The sequence below is a fragment of the Somniosus microcephalus genome, chromosome 8, assembly GCF_052327205.1.
Source record: "Somniosus microcephalus isolate GS21.2 chromosome 8, FLI_Smic_1.0, whole genome shotgun sequence".
Lineage (NCBI taxonomy): Eukaryota > Metazoa > Chordata > Chondrichthyes > Squaliformes > Somniosidae > Somniosus > Somniosus microcephalus.
Window position 1 is genome coordinate 131,140,679 of NC_140994.1, and position 19,721 is coordinate 131,160,399.

Here is a 19,721-nt window from a genome sequence, read left to right on the forward strand (position 1 = left end):
GTGAAGAGTGTGTGGTGTGAGGAGTGAAGAGCGTGTGGAGTGAGGAGTGAAGAGAGTGCAGAATGGGAGTGAAGATTGTGTGGAGTGAGGAGTGAAGAGTGTGTGGAGTGAGGATTGAAGAATGCGTGGAGTGAGGAGTGAAGTGTGTGTGGAGTGAGAGTGAAGAGTGTTTCGGGGAGAGTGAAGTGTGTGTGGAGTGAGGAGAGAAGAGTGTGCGGTGTGAGGAGTGAAGAGCATGTGGAGTGAGGAGTGAAGAATGTGTGGAGAGAGCAGTGAAGAATGAGTGGAGTGAGAGTGAAGATTGTGAGGGGGAGAGTGACGAGTGTGTGTTCTGAGATTGAAGAGTTTCTGAAATGCAAGTGAAGAGTGGGTGCAGTGAGAGTGAAAAGTGTGAGGAGTGAGAGTGAAGATTGTGTGGAGTGAGGAGTGAAGAGTGTGTGGAGTGAGGAGTGAAGAGGGTGTGGCAGAGAATGAAGAATGTGTGGATTGAGGATTGAAGAGCATGTGGAGAGAGAGTGAAGAGTGTGTGGATTGAGATTGAAGAGTGTGTGGGGAGAGTGAAGAATGTGTCGAGTGAGGAGTGACGAGAGTGTGGAGTGAGGAGTGAAGAGTGTGTGGAGTGAGGAGTGAAGAGTGTGTGGAGTGAGGAGTGAAGAGTGTGTGGAGTGAGAGTGAACAGTGTGTGGAGTGAGAGTGAAGAGCATGTGGAGTGAGAGTGAAAAGGGTGTGGAGTGAGATTGAAGAGTGTGTGGGGTGAGAGTGAAGAGTGTGTGGAGTGAGAGTGAAGATTGTTTGGCGGAGAGTGAAGAGTGTGTGGAAAGAGTGAAGAGAGTGTGAAATGCGAGTGAAGAGTGTGTGAAGTGAGAGTGAAAAATGTGAGGAGTGAGAGTCAAGAGTGTGTGGAGTTTGGAGTGAAGATAGTGTGTGGGGAGGGGTGAACAGTGTGTGGCGTTAGAGTGAAGAGTGTGTGGATTGAGTAGAGAAGAGTGGTGGGGGAGAGTGAAGAATGTGTGGAGTGAGGAGTGAAGAGTATGTGGAGTGAGAGTGATGTGTGGGTGGAGTGGAAAGTGAAGAATGTGCGGAGTGAGGAGTGAAGAATGTGTAGAGAGAGGGTGAAGAGTGTGTGGAGTGAGAGTGAAGAGTGTGTGGAGTGAGGAGTGAAGAGTGTATGGGGAGAGTGAAGAAGGTGTGGAGTGAGGGTTGAAGAGCATGTGGAGTGAGAGTGAAGAGAGTGTGGAGTGAAATTGATGAATTTGTGGGAGGGTGAAGAGTGTGTGGAGTGAGATTGAAGAGATTGTGGGGGGAGAGTGAAGTGTGTGTGGAGTGAGGAGTGATGAGAGTGTGGAGTGAGGAGTGAAGAGTGTGTGGCGGTTTATTGAAGAGTGTGTGGAGTGAGAGTGAAGATATTTTGGGGGAGAGTGAAGAGTGTGTGAATTGAGAGTGAAGAGTGTGTGGGGGAAGATTGAAGAGTGTGTGGAGTGAGAGTGAAGAATGTATGCAGTGAGGACTGAAGAGTGTGTGGAGTGTGGTGTGAAAAGTTTGTGGAGTGATGAGTCAAGAGCTTGTGGAGTGAGCCAAGAAGAGTGCTTGGAGTGAGAGTGAAGAGTGTGTGGAGTGAGAGTGAAGAGTGTGTCGAGTGAGGAGAGAAGAGTGTGTGGAGTGAGAGTGAAGAGTGCGAGGGGGAGAGTGAAGAGTGTGTGTAGTGAGAGTGAAGAGTTTATGAAGTGCAAGTGAAGAGTGTGTGAAGTGAGAGTGAAAAGTGTGAGGAGTGAGAGTGAATAGTGTGTGGAGTGAGGAGTGATGAGTGTGTGGGGGGAGAAGTGAACAGTGTGTGGAGTGAGATTGAAGAGTTTGTGGATTGAGGTGTGACGAGTGTGTGGAGTGAGGAGTGAAGAATGTGTGGAGTGAGGAGTGACGAGAGTGTGGAGTGAGGAGTGAAGAATGCGTGGAGTGAGGATTGAAGAGTGTGTGGGGGTGGATTGAAGAGTGTGTGGAGTGAGAGTGAGGAATGTATGCAGTGAGGAGTGAAGAGTGTGTGAAATGTGAGTGAAGAGTGTGTGAAGTGAGTGTGAAGAGTGTGAGGAGTGAGAGGGAAGAGTGTGTGGAGTTTGGAGTGTAGATTATGTGTGGGGAGGAGTGAACACTGTGTGGAGTGAGAGTGAAGAGTGTATGGAGTGAGGCATGAAGAGTGTGTGGGGGAGTATTGCCGAGTGTGTGGAGTGAGAGTAAAGAATATATGGAGTGAGAAGAGTGTGTGGAGTGAGGTGTGAAGAGTGTGTGGAGGGAGAGTGAAGAGTGAGTGGAGTGAGAGTGAAGAGATTGTGGAGGTTGAGGGAAGAGTGTGTGGAGTGAGGAGTGAAGAGTGTGTGGAGTGAGGAGTGAAGAGGGTGTGGCGGAGAGTGAAGAATGTGTGGATTGAGGATTGAAGAGCATGTGGAGAGAGAGTGAAGAGTGTGTGGAGTGAAATTGAAGAGTGTGTGAAGTGAGAATGAAGAGTGTGTGGAGTGAGAGTGAAGAGTGTGTGGAATGTGAGTGAAGAATGTGTGGGAGGAGAGTGAAGAGTGTGTGGAGTGAGAGTGAAGAGTGTGTGGAGTGAGGAGTGAAGAGTGTGTGGGGGAGTATTGACGAGTGTGTGGAGTGAGAGTAAAGGGTATATGGAGTGAGAGGAGTTTGTGGAGTGAGAGTGAAGAGAGAGTGGAGTCAGAGTGTAGAGCTTGTGGAGGGTGAGGGAAGAGTGTGTGGAGAGAGGAGTGAAGAGCATGTGGTGTGAGAGTGAAGAGCATGTGGTGTGAGTGTGAAGAGCATGTGGAGTGAGAGTGAATAGTGTGGGGGAGAGTGAAGAGTGTTAGGAGTGAGGAGTGAAGAGTGTGTGGAGTGAGGAGTGAAGAGTGTGTGGAGTGAGGAGTGAAGAATGCATGGAGTGAGGAGTGAAGAGTGTGTGGAGTGAGAGTGAAGAGTTTGTGGGGGAGAGTGAAGATTGTGTGGAGTGAGTAGAGAAGAGTGTGTGGTGTGAGGAGTGAAGCGCATGTGGAGTGAGGAGTGAAGAATGTGTGGAGTGAGCAGAGAAGAATGTGTGGAGTGAGAGTGAAGATTGGGAGGGGGAGAGTGAAGAGTGTGTGTAGTGAGATTGAAGAGTTTCTGAAATGCAAGTGAAGAGTGTGTGAAGTGAGAGTGAAAAGTGTGAGGAGTGAGAGTGAAGAGTGTGTGGTGTGAGGAGTGAATAGTGTGTGGAGTGAGGAGTGAAGAGGGTGTGGCGGAGAGTGAAGAATGTGTGGATTGAGGATAGAAGAGCATGTGGAGGGAGAGTGAAGAGTGTGTGGAGTGAGATTGAAGAGTGTGTGGATTGAGAGTGAAGAGTGAGCGGAATGAGGTATGTAGAGTGTGTGGAGTGAAGTGTGAAGAGTGAGTGGAGTGAGGAGTGAAGAGTGTGTGGAGTGAGAGTGAAGATTCTTTGGGGGAGAGTGAAGAGTGTGTGGAATGAGTGTGAAGAGCGTGTGAAATGTGACTGAAGAGTGTGTGAAGTGAGAGTGAAAAGTGTGAGGAGTGACAGTGAAAAATGTGTGGCGTTTGGAGTGAAGATTGTGTGTGGGGAGGGGTGAACAATGTGTGGAGTGAGAGTGAAGAGTGCATGGAGTGAGGAGTGAAGAGTGTGTGGGGGAGTATTGATGAGTGTGTGGAGTGAGAGTGATGAGTGAGTGGAGTGAGAGTGAAGAGCTTGTGCAGGGAGAGGGAAGAGTGTGTGGAGAAAGGAGTGAAGAGCATGTGGAGTGAGAGTGAAGCGTGTGTGGGGGAGAGTGAAGAATGTTTGGAGTGAGGAGTGAAGAGTTTGTGGAATGAGGAGTGAATAATGTGTGGAGTGAGAAGTGAAGAATGTGTGGAGTGAGGAGTGAAGAGTGTCTGGAGTGAGAATGAAGAATGTGTGGGGGAGAGTGAAGAGTGTGTGGATTGAGGAGTGAAGAGTGTGTGGTGTGAGGAGTGAAGAGCGTGTGGAGTGAGGAGTGAAGAGAGGGCAGAATGAGGAGCCAAGATTGTGCGGAGTGAGGAGTGAAGAGTGTGTGGTGTCAGGAGTGAAGAATGCATGGAGTGAGGAGTGAAGAGTGTGTGGAGTGAGAGTGAAGAGTGTGTGGGGGAGTGTGAAGAGTGTGTGGAGTGAGAGTGAAGAGCATGTGGAGTGAGAGTGAAGCGTGTGTGGGGGAGAGTGAAGAATGTTTGGAGTGAGGAGTGAAGAGTTTGTGGAATGAGGAGTGAAGAATGTGTGGAGTGAGAAGTGAAGAATGTGTGGAGTGAGGAGTGAAGAGTGTCTGGAGTGAGAATGAAGAATGTGTGGGGGAGAGTGAAGAGTGTGTGGATTGAGGAGTGAAGAGTGTGTGGTGTGAGGAGTGAAGAGCGTGTGGAGTGAGGAGTGAAGAGAGGGCAGAATGAGGAGCCAAGATTGTGCGGAGTGAGGAGTGAAGAGTGTGTGGTGTCAGGAGTGAAGAATGCATGGAGTGAGGAGTGAAGAGTGTGTGGAGTGAGAGTGAAGAGTGTGTGGGGGAGTGTGAAGAGTGTGTGGAGTGAGGAGTGAAGAGTGTGTGGTGTGAGGAGTGAAGAACATGTGGAGTGAGGAGTGAAGAGTGTGTGGAGTGAGCAGTGACGAGTGTGGGGAGTGAGAGTGAAGAGTGTGAGGGGGAGAGTGAACAGTGTGTGGAGTGAGAGTGAAGACTTTATGAAATGCAAGTGAAGCGTGCGTGAAGTGAGAGTGAAAAGTGTGAGGAGTGTGTGTGAAGAGTGTGTGGAGTGAGGAGTGATGAGTGTGTGTGGGGAGAAGTGAACAGTATGTGGAGTGAGATTGAAGAGTTTGTGGATTGAGGTGTGAAGAGTGTGTGGATTGAGGAGTGAAGTGTGTGTGGAGTGAGGATTGAAGAGTGTGTGGGGGTGGATTGAAGAGTGTGTGGAGTGAGAGTGAAGAATGTATGCAGTGAGGAGTGAAGAGTGTGTGAAATGCGAGTGAAGAGTGTGTGAAGTGAGTGTGAAGAGTGTGAGGAGTGAGAGTGAAGAGTGTATGGAGTTTTGAGTGAAGATTGTGTGTGGGGAGGGGTGAACACTGTGTGGAGTGAGAGTGAAGAGTGTATGCAGTGAGGAGGGAAGAGTGTGTGGGGAGCACTGAAGAGTGTGTGGAGTGAGATTAAAGAGTATATGGAGTGAGAAGAGTGTGAGGAGTGAGGTGTGAAGAGTGTGTGGAGTGAGAGTAAAGAGCATGTGGAGTGAGAGTGAAGAGTGTGGGGGAGAGTGAAGAGTGTTTGGAGTGAGGAGTGAAGAGTGTGTGGTGTGAGGAGTGAAGAGAGTGTGGAGTGAGGAGTGAAGAGTGTGCAGAATGTGGAGCGAAGATTGTGTGGAGTGAGGAGTGAAGAGAGTGTGGAGTGAGGAGTGAAGAATGCGTGGAGTGAGGAGTGAAGAGTGTGTGTAGTGAGAGTGAAGAGTTTGTGGGGGAGAGTGAAGAGCATGTGGAGTGTGCAGTGAAGAGTATGTGGAGTGAGAGTGAAGATTGTGAGGGGGAGAGTGAAGAGTGTGTGTAGTGAGAGTGAAGATTTTCTGAAATGCAAGTGAAGAGTGTGTGAAGTGAGAGTGAAAAGTGTGAGGAGTGAGAGTGAAGAGTGTTTGGAGTGAGAGTGAAGAGCATGTGGAGTGAGAGTGAAGCGTGTGTGGAGTGAGAGGGAAGAGTGTGTGGAGTGAGGAGTGAAAAGTGTGTGGGGGAGAATGAAGAATGTGTGGAGTGAGGAATGGAGAGTGTGTGGCGTGAGAGTGATGTGTGAGTGGAGTGGAAAGTGAAGAGTGTGCGGAGTGAGGAGTGAAGAGTGTGTGGAGTGAGGAGTGATGAGGCTGTGGTGGAGAGTGAAGAATGTGTGGATTGAGGATTGAAGAGCATGTGGAGTGAGAGTGAAGAGTGTGTGGAGTGAGATTGAAGAGTTTGTGGGGGAGAGTGAAGAGTGTGTGGCGTGAGGTATGATGAGATTGTGGAGTGAGGAGTGAAGAGTGTGTGGAGTGAGGAGTGAAGAATGTGTGGAATGAGGTGTGAAGAGTGTGTGGAGTGAGAGTGAATTGTGTGTGGAGTGAGAGTGAAGAGCATGTGGAGTGAGAGTGAAGAGTGTGTCGAGTGAGATTGAAGAATTTGTGGGGGGAGAGTGAAGAATGTGTGGAGTTATGAGTGACGAGAGTGTGGAGTGAGGAGTGAAGAATGTGTGGAGTGAGGAGTGAAGAGTGTGTAGAGAGAGAGTGAAGAGTGTGTGGAGTGAGAGTGAAGAGTGTGTGGAGTGAGGAGTGAAGATTGTATGGGGGAGAGTGAAGAAGGTGTGGAGTGAGGGTTGAAGAGCATGTGGAGTGAGAGTGAAGAGTGTGTGGAGTGAAATTGATGAGTTTGTGGGCGGGTGAAGAGTGTGTGGAGTGAGATTGAAGAGATTGTGGGGGGAGAGTGAAGTGTGTGTGGAGTGAGGAGTGACGAGAGTGTGGAGTGAGGAGTGAAGAGTGTGTGGCGGTTTATTGAAAAGTGTGTGGAGTGAGAGTGAAGATATTTTGGGGGAGATTGAAGAGTGTGTGGATTAAGAGTGAAGAGTGTGTGGGGGAAGATTGAAGAGTGTGTGGAGTGAGAGTGAAGAATGTATGCAGTGAGGACTGAAGAGTGTGTGGTGTGTGGAGTGAAAAGTTTGTGGAGTGATGAGTCAAGAGCTTGTGGAGTGAGCCAAGAAGAGTGTTTGGAGTGAGAGTGAAGAGTGTGTGGAGTGAGAGTGAAGAGTGTGTCGAGTGAGGAGAGAAGAGTGTGTGGAGTGAGAGTGAAGAGTGCGAGGGGGAGAGTGAAGAGTGTGTGTAGTGAGAGTGAAGAGTTTATGAAGTGCAAGTGAAGAGTGTGTGAAGTGAGAGTGAAAAGTGTGAGGAGTGAGAGTGAAGAGTGTGTGGAGTGAGGAGTGATGAGTGTGTGGGGGGAGAAGTGAAAAGTGTGTGGAGTGAGATTGAAGAGTTTGTGGATTGAGGTGTGACGAGTGTGTGGAGTGAGGAGTGAAGAATGTGTGGAGTGAGGAGTGACGAGAGTGTGGAGTGAGGAGTGAAGAGTGCGTGGAGTGAGGATTGAAGAGTGTGTGGGGGTGGATTGAAGAGTGTGTGGAGTGAGAGTGAGGAATGTATGCAGTGAGGAGTGAAGAGTGTGTGAAATGTGAGTGAAGAGTGTGTGAAGTGAGTGTGAAGAGTGTGAGGAGTGAGAGGGAAGAGTGTGTGGAGTTTGGAGTGTAGATTATGTGTGGGGAGGGGTGAACACTGTGTGGAGTGAGAGTGAAGAGTGTATGGAGTGAGGCATGAAGAGTGTGTGGGGGAGTATTGCCGAGTGTGTGGAGTGAGAGTAAAGAGTATATGGAGTGAGAAGAGTGTGTGGAGTGAGGTGTGAAGAGTGTGTGGAGGGAGGAGTGAAGAGGGTGTGGCGGAGAGTGAAGAATGTGTGGAATGAGGATTGAAGAGCATGTGGAGAGAGAGTGAAGAGTGTGTGGAGTGAAATTGAAGAGTGTGTGAAGTGAGAATGAAGAGTGTGTGGAGTGAGAGTGAAGAGTGTGTGGAATGTGAGTGAAGAATGTGTGGGAGGAGAGTGAAGAGTGTGTGGAATGAGGAGTGAAGAGTGTGTGGGGGAGTATTGACGAGTCTGTGGAGTGAGAGTAAAGGGTATATGGAGTGAGAGGAGTTTGTGGAGTGAGAGTGAAGAGTGAGTGGAGTCAGAGTGTAGAGCTTGTGGAGGGTGAGGGAAGAGTGTGTGGAGAGAGGAGTGAAGAGCATGTGGTGTGAGAGTGAAGAGCATGTGGTGTGAGTGTGAAGAGCATGTGGAGTGAGAGTGAATAGTGTGGGGGAGAGTGAAGAGTGTTAGGAGTGAGGAGTGAAGAGTGTGTGGAGTGAGGAGTGAAGAGTGTGTGGAGTGAGGAGTGAAGAATGCATGGAGTGAGGAGTAAAGAGTGTGTGGAGTGAGAGTGAAGAGTGTGTGGGGGAGAGTGAAGATTGTGTGGAGTGAGTAGAGAAGAGTGTGCGGTGTGAGGAGTGAAGAGCATGTGGAGTGAGGAGTGAAGAATGTGTGGAGTGAGCAGAGAAGAATGTGTGGACTGAGAGTGAAGATTGTGAGGGGGAGAGTGAAGAGTGTGTGTAGTGAGATTGAAGATTTTCTGAAATGCAAGTGAAGAGTGTGTGAAGTGAGAGTGAAAAGTGTGAGGAGTGAGAGTGAAGAGTGTGTGGTGTGAGGAGTGAATAGTGTGCGGAGTGAGGAGTGAAGAGGGTGTGGCGGAGAGTGAAGAATGTGTGGATTGAGGATAGAAGAGCATGTGGAGGGAGAGTGAAGAGTGTGTGGAGTGAGATTGAAGAGTGTGTGAGATGAGAGTGAAGTGTGTGTGAAGTGAGAATGAAGACTGTGTGGATTGAGAGTGAAGAGTGAGCGGAATGAGGTATGTAGAGTGTGTGGAGTGAGGTGTGAAGAGTGAGTGGAGTGAGGAGTGAAGAGTGTGTGGAGTGAGAGTGAAGATTTTTGGGGGGAGAGTGAAGAGTGTGTGGAATGAGTGTGAAGAGTGTGTGAAATGTGAGTGAAGAGTGTGTGAAGTGAGAGTGAAAAGTGTGAGGAGTGACAGTGAAAAATGTGTGGCGTTTGGAGTGAAGATTGTGTGTGGGGAGGGGTGAACAATGTGTGGAGTGAGAGTGAAGAGTGTATGGAGTGAGGAGGGAAGAGTGTGTGGGGGAGTATTGACGAGTGTGTGGAGTGAGAGTGATGAGTGAGTGGAGTGAGACTGAAGAGCTTGTGCAGGGAGAGGGAAGAGTGTGTGGAGAAAGGAGTGAAGAGCATGTGGTGTGAGAGTGAAGAGCATGTGGAGTGAGAGTGAAGAGTGTGTGGGGGAGAGTGAAGAATGTTTGGAGTGAGGAGTGAAGAGTTTGTGGAATGAGGAGTGAAGAATGTGTGGAGTGAGAAGTGAAGAATGTGTGGAGTGAGGAGTGACGAGTGTCTGGAGTGAGAATGAAGAATGTGTGTGGGAGAGTGAAGAGTGTGTGGATTGAGGAGTGAAGAGTGTGTGGTGTGAGGAGTGAAGAGCGTGTGGAGTGAGGAGTGAAGAGAGGGCAGAATGAGGAGCCAAGATTGTGCGGAGTGAGGAGTGAAGTGTGTGTGGTGTCAGGAGTGAAGAATGCATGGAGTGAGGAGTGAAGAGTGTGTGGAGTGAGAGTGAAGAGTGTGTGGGGGCGTGTGAAGAGTGTGTGGAGTGAGGAGTGAAGAGTGTGTGGTGTGAGGAGTGAAGAACATGTGGAGTGAGGAGTGAAGAGTGTGTGGAGTGAGGAGTGAAGAATGTGTGGAGTGAGAAGTGAAGAATGTGTGGAGTGAGGAGTGAAGAGTGTCTGGAGTGAGAATGAAGAATGTGTGTGGGAGAGTGAAGAGTGTGATGAGTGAGGAGTGAAGAGTGTGTGGTGTGAGGAGTGAAGAACATGTGGAGTGAGGAGTGAAGAGTGTGTGGAGTGAGCAGTGACGAGTGTGGGGAGTGAGAGTGAAGAGTGTGAGGGGTAGAGTGAAGAGTGTGTGTAGTGAGAGTGAAGACTTTATGAAATGCAAGTGAAGCATGCGTGAAGTGAGAGTGAGAAGTGTGAGGAGTGTGTGTGAAGAGTGTGTGGAGTGAGGAGTGATGAGTGTGTGTGGGGAGAAGTGAACAGTGTGTGGAGTGAGATTGAAGAGTTTGTGGAATGAGGTGTGAAGCGTGTGTGGAGTGAGGAGTGAAGAGTGTGTGGAGTGAGGATTGAAGAGTGTGTGGGGGTGGATTGAAGAGTGTGTGGTGTGAGAGTGAAGAATGTATGCAGTGAGGAGTGAAGAGTGTGTGAAATGCGAGTGAAGAGTGTGTGAAGTGAGTGTGAAGAGTGTGAGGAGTGAGAGTGAAGAGTGTGTGGAGTTTTGAGTGAAGATTGTGTGTGGGGAGGGGTGAACACTGTGTGGAGTGAGAGTGAAGAGTGTATGCAGTGAGGAGGGAAGAATGTGTGGGGGAGCATTGAAGAGTGTGTGGAGTGAGATTAAAGAGTATATGGAGTGAGAAGAGTGTGAGGAGTGAGGTGTGAAGAGTGTGTGGAGTGAGAGTAAAGAGCATGTGGAGTGAGAGTGAAGAGTGTGGGGGAGAGTGAAGAGTGTTTGGAGTGAGGAGTGAAGAGTGTGTGGCGTGAGGAGTGAAGAGAGTGCAGAATGTGGAGCGAAGATTGTGTGGAGTGAGGAGTGAAGAGTGTGTGGAGTGAGGAGTGAAGAATGCGTGGAGTGAGGAGTGAAGAGTGTGTGTAGTGAGAGTGAAGAGTTTGTGGGGGAGAGTGAAGAGCATGTGGAGTGAGCAGTGAAGAGTATGTGGAGTGAGAGTGAAGATTGTGAGGGGGAGAGTGAAGAGTGTGTGTAGTGAGAGTGAAGAGTTTCTGAAATGAAAGTGAAGAGTGTGTGAAGTGAGAGTGAAAAGTGTGAGGAGTGAGAGTGAAGAGTGTTTGGAGTGAGAGTGAAGAGCATGTGGAGTGAGAGTGAAGGGTGTGTGGAGTGAGAGGGAAGAGTGTGTGGAGTGAGGAGTGAAGATTGTGTGGAGTGAGGAGTGAAAAGTGTGTGGGGGAGAATGAAGAATGTGTGGAGTGAGGAATGGAGAGTGTGTGGCGTGAGAGTGATGTGTGAGTGGAGTGGAAAGTGAAGAGTGTGCGGAGTGAGGAGTGAAGAGTGTGTGGAGTGAGGAGTGATGAGGCTGTGGTGGAGAGTGAAGAATGTGTGGATTGAGGATTGAAGAGCATGTGGAGTGAGAGTGAAGAGTGTGTGGAGTGAGATTGAAGAGTTTGTGGGGGAGAGTGAAGAGTGTGTGGCGTGAGGTGTGATGAGATTGTGGAGTGAGGAGTGAAGAGTGTGTGGAGTGAGGAGTGAAGAATGTGTGGAATGAGGTGTGAAGAGTGTGTGGAGTGAGAGCGAATTGTGTGTGGAGTGAGAGTGAAGAGCATGTGGAGTGAGAGTGAAGAGTGTGTCGAGTGAGATTGAAGAATTTGTGGGGGGAGAGTGAAGAATGTGTGGAGTTATGAGTGACGAGAGTGTGGAGTGAGGAGTGAAGAATGTGTGGAGTGAGGATTGAAGAGTGTGTGGAATGAGAGTAAAGAGTGTGTGAAATGCAAGTGAAGAGTTTGTGAAGTGAGAGTGAAAAGTGTGAGGAGTGAGAGTGAAGAGTGTGTAGAGTTCGAGTGAAGATTGTGTGTGGGGAGGGGTGAACAGTGCGTGGAGTGAGAGTGAAGAGTGTATGGAGTGAGGAGTGAAGAGTGTGTGGGGGAGTATTGATGAGTGTGTGGAGTGAGAGTAAAGAGTATATGGAGTGAGAAGAGTGTGTGGAGTGAGGGGTGAAGAGTGTGTGGAGTGAGAGTGAAGAGAGAGTGGAGTGAGAATGAAGAGCTTGTGCAGGGAGAGGGAAGAGTGTGTGGAGAGAGGAGTGAAGGGCATGTGGTGTGAGAATGAAGAGCATGTGGAGTGAGAGTGAAGAGTGTGGGGGAGAGTGAAGAGTGTTTGGAGTGAGGAGTGAAGAGTGTGTGGTGTGAGAAGTGAAGAGCGTGTGGAGTGAGGAGTGAAGAGAGTGCAGAATGAGGAGTGAAGATTGTGTGGAGTGAGGAGTGAAGAGTGTGTGGAGTGAGGAGTGAAGAATGCATGGAGTGAGGAGTGAAGTGTGTGTGGAGTGACAGTGAAGAGTGTGTTGGGGAGAGTGAAGTGTGTGTGGAGTGAGGAGAGAAGAGTGTGTGCTGTGAGGAGTGAAGAGCATGTGGAGTGTGGAGTGAAGAATGTGTGGAGAGAGCAGTGAAGAATGAGTGGAGTGAGAGTGAAGATTGTGAGGGGAGAGTGAAGAGTGTGTGTTGTGAGATTGAAGAGTTTCTGAAATGCAAGTGAAGAGTGGGTGCAGTGAGAGTGAAAAGTGTGAGGAGTGAGAGTGAAGATTGTGTGGAGTGAGGAGTGAAGAGTGTGTGGAGTGAGGAGTGAAGAGGGTGTGGTGGAGAATGAAGAATGTGTGGATTGAGGATTGAAGAGCATGTGGAGAGAGAGTGAAGAGTGTGTAGATTGAGATTGAAGAGTGTGTGGGGAGAGTGAAGAATGTGTTGAGTGAGGAGTGACAAGAGTGTGGAGTGAGGAGTGAAGAGTGTGTGGAGTGAGGAGTGAAGAGTGTGTGGAGTGAGGAGTGAAGAGTGTGTGGAGAGGTAAGGAATAATAAGGGGAAAAAAACACTAGTGGGTATAGTCTATAGGCCTCCGAACAGTCGCAACTCGGTTGGACGGAGTATCAATCAGGAAATAGTTGAGGCTTGTAATAAGGGAACATCTATAATTATGGGGGATTTTAACTATCATATAAATTGGACGAATCAAATTGGGCAGGGCTGCCTTGAGGATGAGTTCATTGAGTGTATTAGGGATGGGTTTCTTGAGCAGTATGTAACTGAACCAACCAGGGTGCAAGCAACCTTAGATCTGGTCCTGTGTAACGAGACAGGATTAATTAAAAATGTCCTAGTAAAGGATCCCCTTGGAATGAGTGACCATAACATGGTTCAATTCCATATTCAGTTAGAGGGTGAGGAGGCTGTATCTCAAACAAGCGTGCTAAGCTTGAATAAAGGAGACTATGAAGGTATGAGAGCGGAATTGAGTAAAGTGGATTGGGAAAATAGGTTAAAGGATAAGACGATACATGATCAGTGGTGTACATATAAGGAGTTATTTTACAAATTCCAAAAAAAGTATATTCCACTGAGAAAAAAAGGGTGTAAAAGAAAAGACAGCCATCCGTGGCTAAGTAAAGAAATTAAGGATAGTATTCGACTAAAAACAAGGGCATATAAGGTAGCCAAATCTAGTGGGAGGATAGAGGATTGGGAAAACTTTAAAAGACAGCAAAAAATAACAAAAAGATTGATTAAGAAAGGGAAGATACATTATGAAAGTAAATTAGCAAAAAATATAAAGACAGATAGTAAGAGTTTTTATAGTTATATAAAAAGAAAAAGGGTGGCTAAAGTAAATGTTGGTCCCTTAGAGGATGAGACCGGGAAATTAATGGTGGGAAATATGGAGATGGCAAAAACACTGAATGAATATTTTGTATCAGTCTTTACAGTAGAGGACACCAAGAATATCCCAACACTTGACAAGCAGGGGGCTATAGGGGGGGAGGAGCTAAATACGATTAAAATCACTAAGGAAGTAGTACTTGGTAAAATAATGGGACTCAAGGCGGATAAATCACCTGGACCTGATGGCTTACATCCCAGGGTTTTGAGGGATGTGACGGTAGGGATTGTGGATGCATTGGTAATAATCTTCCAAAACTCCCTGGACTCAGCAAAGGTCCCGGCAGACTGGAAAACTGCTAATGTAACACCCTTATTTAAAAAGGGCAGTAGACAGAAGGCTGGAAACTATAGACCGGTTAGCCTAACATCTGTGGTAGGTAAAATTTTGGAGTCCATTATTAAGGAGACAGTAACAGGACATTTGGATAATCATAATTTAATAAGACAAAGTCAGCATGGTTTTATGAAGGGGAAGTCATGTTTGACAAATTTGCTGGAGTTCTTTGAGGAAGTAACATATAGGGTGGATAAAGGTGAACCAGTGGACGTAGTGTATTTAGACTTCCAAAAGGCATTTGACAAGGTGCCACACAAAAGATTATTGCTTAAGATAAAAAATCACGGGATTGGGGGTAATATTCTGGCATGGATAGAGGATTGGCTATCTAACAGAAGGCAGAGAGTTGGGATAAATGGTTCATATTCAGACTGGCAATCAGTAACCAGTGGTGTTCCACAGGGGTCAGTGCTGGGTCCCCAACTCTTTACAATCTATATTAACGATTTGGAGGAGGGGACCGAGTGTAACACGTCAAAGTTTGCAGATGATACTAAGATGGGAGGGAAAGTAGTGAGTGAGGAGGACATAAAAAACCTGCAAGGGGACATAGACAGGCTAAGTAAGTGGGCAGAGATTTGGCAGATGGAATACAATACTGGAAAGTGTGAGGTTATGCACTTTGGCAGGAAAAATCGTAGAGCAAGTTATTATCTTAATGGCAAGAAACTTGAAAGTACTGAAGTACAAAGGGATCTGGGGGTCCTGGTGCACGAAACTCAAAAGGTTAGTATGCAGGTGCAGCAAGTGATTAAGAAGGCCAATGGAATGTTGGCTTTCATTGCTCGGGGGATAGAATATAAAAATAGGGAGGTATTGCTTCAGTTGTACAAGGTATTGGTGAGACCGCACCTGGAATACTGCATACAGTTTTGGTGTCCATACTTAAGAAAGGACATACTTGCTCTCGAGTCAGTACAAAGTAGGTTCACTCGATTAATCCCGGGGATGAGGGGATGGACATATGAGGAGAGGTTGAGTAGATTGGGACTCTACTCATTGGAGTTCAGAAGAATGAGAGGCGATCTTATTGAAACATATAAGATTATGAAGGGGTTGGATCGGGTGGATGCAGGGAGGATGTTCCAGATGATGGGTGAAACTAGAACTAGGGGGCATAGTCTTAGAATAAGGGGCTGCTCTTTCAAAACTGAGATGAGGAGGAACTACTTCACTCAGAGGGTGGTAGGTCCATGGAATACGCTGCCCCAAAAAGCTGTCGAAGCTACATCATTACATAAATTTAAAACAGAAATAGACAGTTTCCTAGTAGAAAAGGGAATTAAGTGTTACGGGGAGCGGGCAGGAATTTGGACATGAGTCTAGGTTCGGATAGATCATGGCCCTGTGGGTAGCGGAGCGGGCCCAGGGGCCGTGTAGCCTGATCCTGCTCCTGTTTTCGTGTGTCTAATGCTGTTAGATTCAGGAGATAGTCCTGTCATAGTGGATTGGCGGTTAGGATCAGATCAGCCATGATCTTATTGAATGGCGGAGCAGGCTCGAGGGGCCAATTAGCCTACTCCTGCTCCTATTTCTTATGTTCTTATGTAGTGTGTGGAGTGAGAGTGAAGAGCATGTGGAGTGAGAGTGAAGAGGGTGTGGAGTGAGATTGAAGAGTTTGTGGGGGGAGAGTGAAGAGTGTGTGGAGTGAGGAGTGATGAGAATGTGGAGTGAGGAGTGAAGAATGTGCGGAGTGAGGATTGAAGAGTGTGTGGGGTGAGGGTGAAGAGTGTGTGGAGTGAGAGTGAAGATTGTTTGGCGGAGAGTGAAGAGTGTGTGGAAAGAGTGAAGAGAGTGTGAAATGCGAGTGAAGAGTGTGTGAAGTGAGAGCGAAAAATGTGAGGAGTGAGAGTCAAGAATGTGTGGAATTTGGAGTGAAGATAGTGTGTGGGGAGGGGTGAACAGTGTGTGGAGTTAGAGTGAAGAGTGTGTGGATTGAGTAGAGAAGAGTGGTGGGGGAGAGTGAAGAATGTGTGGAGTGAGGAGTGAAGAGTATGTGGAGTGAGAGAGATGTGTGGGTGGAGTGGAAAGTGAAGAATGTGCGGAGTGAGGAGTGAAGAATTTGTAGAGAGAGATTGATGAGTGTGTGGAGTGAGAGTGAAGAGTGTGTGGAGTGAGATTGAAGAGATTGTGGGGGGAGGGTGAAGTGTGTGTGGAGTGAGGAGTGACGAGAGTGTGGAGTGAGGAGTGAAGAGTGTGTGGCGGTTTATTGAAGAGTGTGTGGAGTGAGAGTGAAGATATTTTGGGGGAGAGTGAAGAGTGTGTGTATTGAGAGTGAAGAGTGTGTGGGGGAAGATTGAAGAGTGTGTGGACGGAGAGTGAAGAATGTATGCAGTGAGGAGTGAAGAGTGTGTGGAGTGTGGCGTGAAAAGATTGTGGAGTGATGAGTCAAGAGCTTGTGGAGTGAGCCAAGAAGAGTGTTTGGAGTGAGAGTGAAGAGCTTGTGGAGTGAGAGTGAAGAGTGTGTCGAGTGAGGAGAGAAGAGTGTGTGGAGTGAGAGTGAAGAGTGTGTGGAGTGAGGAGTGAAGAGTGTGTGGAGTGAGAGTGAACAGTGTGTGGAGTGAGAATGAAGAGCATGTGGAGTGAGAGTGAAGAGGGTGTTGAGTGAGATTGAAGAGTTTGTGGGGGAGAGTGAAGAGTGTGTGGAGTGAGGAGTGACGAGAATGTGGAGTGAGGAGTGAAGAATGTGTGGAGTGAGGATTGAAGAGTGTGTGGGGTGAGAGTGAAGAGTGTGTGGAGTGAGAGTGAAGATAGTTTGGGGGAGAGTGAAGAGTGTGTGGAAAGAGTGCAGAGAGTGTGAAATGTGAGTGAAGAGTTTGTGAAGTGAGGGTGAAAAGTGTGAGGAGTGAGAGTCAAGAGTTTGTGGAGTTTGGAGTGAAGATAGTGTGTGGGGAGGGGTGAACAGTGTGTGGAGTTAGAGTGAACAGTGTGTGGATTGAGTAGAGAAGAGTGGTGGGGGAGAGTGAAGAATGTGTGGAGTGAGGAGTGAAGAGTATGTGGAGTGAGAGTGATGTGTGGGTGGAGTGGAAAGTGAAGAATGTGTGGAGTGAGGAGTGAAAAGTGTGTGGAGAGAGAGTGAAGAGTGTGTGGAGTGAGAGTGAAGAGTGTGTGGAGTGAGAGTGAACAGTGTGTGGAGTGAGAATGAAGAGCATGTGGAGTGAGAGTGAAGAGGGTGTTGAGTGAGATTGAAGAGTTTGTGGGGGAGAGTGAAGAGTGTGTGGAGTGAGGAGTGACGAGAATGTGGAGTGAGGAGTGAAGAATGTGTGGAGTGAGGATTGAAGAGTGTGTGGGGTGAGAGTGAAGAGTGTGTGGAGTGAGAGTGAAGATAGTTTGGGGGAGAGTGAAGAGTGTGTGGAAAGAGTGCAGAGAGTGTGAAATGTGAGTGAAGAGTTTGTGAAGTGAGGGTGAAAAGTGTGAGGAGTGAGAGTCAAGAGTTTGTGGAGTTTGGAGTGAAGATAGTGTGTGGGGAGGGGTGAACAGTGTGTGGAGTTAGAGTGAACAGTGTGTGGATTGAGTAGAGAAGAGTGGTGGGGGAGAGTGAAGAATGTGTGGAGTGAGGAGTGAAGAGTATGTGGAGTGAGAGTGATGTGTGGGTGGAGTGGAAAGTGAAGAATGTGTGGAGTGAGGAGTGAAAAGTGTGTGGAGAGAGAGTGAAGAGTGTGTGGAGTGAGAGTGAAGAGTGTGTGGAGTGAGGAGTGAAGAGTGTGTGGGGGAGAGTGAAGAAGGTGTGGAGTGAGGTTGAAGAGCATGTGGAGTGAGAGTGAAGAGTGTGTGGAGTGAAATTGATGAGTTTGTGGGAGGGTGAAGAGTGTGTGGAGTGAGATTGAAGAGATTGTGGGGGGAGAGTGAAGTGTGTGTGGAGTGTGGAGTGACGAGAGTGTGGAGTGAGGAGTGAAGAGTGTGTGGAGTGAGGAGTGAAGAGTGTATGGGGTCAGAGTGAAGAGTGTGTGGAGTGAGAGTGAAGATTGTTTGGGGGAGAGTGAAGAGTGTGTCGAATGAGAGTGTAGAGTGTGCGAAATGCGAGTGAAGAGTGTGTGAAGTGAGAGTGAAAAGTGTGAGGAGTTAGAGTGAAGAGTGTGTGGAGTTTGGAGTGAAGATTATGTGTGGGGAGGGTGAACATTGTGTGGCGTGAGAGTGAAGAGTGTGGAGTGAGGAGTGAAGAGTGTGTGGGGGATCATTGAAGAGTGTGTGGAGTGAGAGTGAAGATATTTTGGGGGAGAGTGAAGAGAGTGTGGAATGAGAGTGAAGAGTGTGTGGTGTGAGGAGTGAAGAGAGTGTGGAGCGAGGAGTGAAGAGGGTGTGGCGGAGAGTGAAGAATGTGTGGATTGAGGATTTGAAGAGCATGTGGAGAGAGAGTGAAGAGTGTGTGGAGTGAGATTGAAGAGTGGGTAGGGGTAGAATGAAGAGTGTCTGGAGTGAGGAGTGATGAGAGTGTGGAGTGAGGAGTGAAGAGTGTGTGGAGTGAGGAGTGAAAAGTGTGTGGAGTGAGGGTGAAGAGTGTGTGGAGTGAGAGTGAAGAGCATGTGGAGTGAGAGTGAACAGGGTGTGGAGTGAGATTGAAGAGTTTGTGGGGGAGAGTGAAGAGTGTGTGGAGTGAGGAGTGATGAGAGTGTGGAGTGAAGAGTTAAGAGTGTGTGGAGTGAGGAGTGAAGAGTGTGTGGGGTGAGAGTGAAGAGTGTGTGGGGGAGAGTGAAGAGTGTGCAGATTGAGGAGTGAAGAGTCTGTGGTGAGAGGAGTGAAGAGCATGTGGAGTAAGGAGTGAAGAGAGTGCAGAATGAGGTGCAAAGATTGTCTGGAGTGAGGAGTGAAGAGTGTGTGGAGTCAGGAGTGAAGAATGCATGGAGTGAGGAGTGAAGAGTGTGTGAAGTGAGAGTGAAGAGTGTGTGGGGGATAGTGAAGAGTGTGTGGAGTGAGGAGTGAAGAGTGTGTGGTGTGAGGAGTGAAGAGCATGTGGAGTGAGGAGTGAATAGTGTGTGGAGTGAGCAGTGAAGAGTATGTGGAGATAGAGTGAAGAGTGTGAGGGGGAGAGTGAGGAGTGTGTGTAGTGAGAGTGAAGAGTTTCTGAAATGCAAGTGAAGTGTGTGTGAAGTGAGAGTGAAAAGTGTGAGGAGTGAGAGTGAAGAGTGTGTGGAGTGAGGAGTGAAGAGTGCGTGGGGGAGGATTGAAGAGTGTGTGGCGTGAGAGTGAAGAATGTATGCAGTGAGGAGTGAAGAGTGTGTGGAGTGTGGAGTGAAGAGTTTGTGGAGTGAGGAGTTAAGAGCTTGTGGAGTGAGCCAAGAAGAGTGTTTGGAGTGAGAGTGAAGAGTGTGTGGAGTGAGAGTGAAGAGTGTGTTGAGTAAGGAGAGAAAAGTGTGTGGAGTGAGAGTGAAGAGTGTGAGGAGTGAGAGTGAAAAGCTTGTGGAGGAGAGTGAAGAGAGTGTGGAGTGAGGAGTGATGAGAGTGTGGAGTGAGGAGTGAAGAATGTGTGGAGTGAGGAGTGAAGAGTGTGTGGTGTGAGGAGTGAAGAGAGTGTGGTGTGAAGAGTGAAGAGTGTGTGGTCTGAGAGTGAAGAGTGTGTGGAGTGAGAGTGAAGAGCATGTGGAGTGAGAATGAAGACTGTGTGGAGTGAGAGTGAAGAGTGTGTGGAGTGAGGAGTGAAGATTGTGTGGAGTGAGATGTGAAGAGTGTGTGGGGGAGAGTGAAGAATGTGTGGAGTGAGGAGTGAAGAGTGTGTGGAGTGAAAGTGAAGTGTGAGTGGAGTGGAAAAAGAAGCGTGTGCGGAGTGAGGAGTGAAGAGTGTGTGGAGTGAGGAGTGATGAGCGTGTGGTGGAGAGTGAAGAATGTGTGGATTGAGGATTGAAGAGCATGTGGAGTGAGAGAGAAGAGTGTGTCGAGAGAGAGTGAAGAGTGTGTGGAGTGAGAGTGAAGATTGCGTGGAGTGAGGAGTGAAGAGTGTGTGGGGGAGAGAAAAGAAGGTGTGGAGTGAGGATTGAGGAGCATGTAGAGTGAGAGTGAAGAGTGTGTCGAGTGAGATTGAAGAGTTTGTGGGGGAGAGCGAAGAGTGTGTGGAGTGAGATTGAAGAGATTGTGGGGGAGATTGAAGAGTGTGTGGAGTGAGGCATAACGAGAGTGTGGAGTGAGGAGTGAAGAGTGTGTGGAGTGAGGAGTGCAGAGTGTGTGGAGTGAGGAGTGAAGAGTGTGTGGAGTGAGAGTGATGAGTGTGTGGAGTGAGAGTGAAGAGTGTGTGGAGTGAGATTGAAGAGTTTGTAGGGGGAGAGTGAAGAGTTTGTGGAGTGAGGAGTGATGAGTGTGTGGAGTGAGGA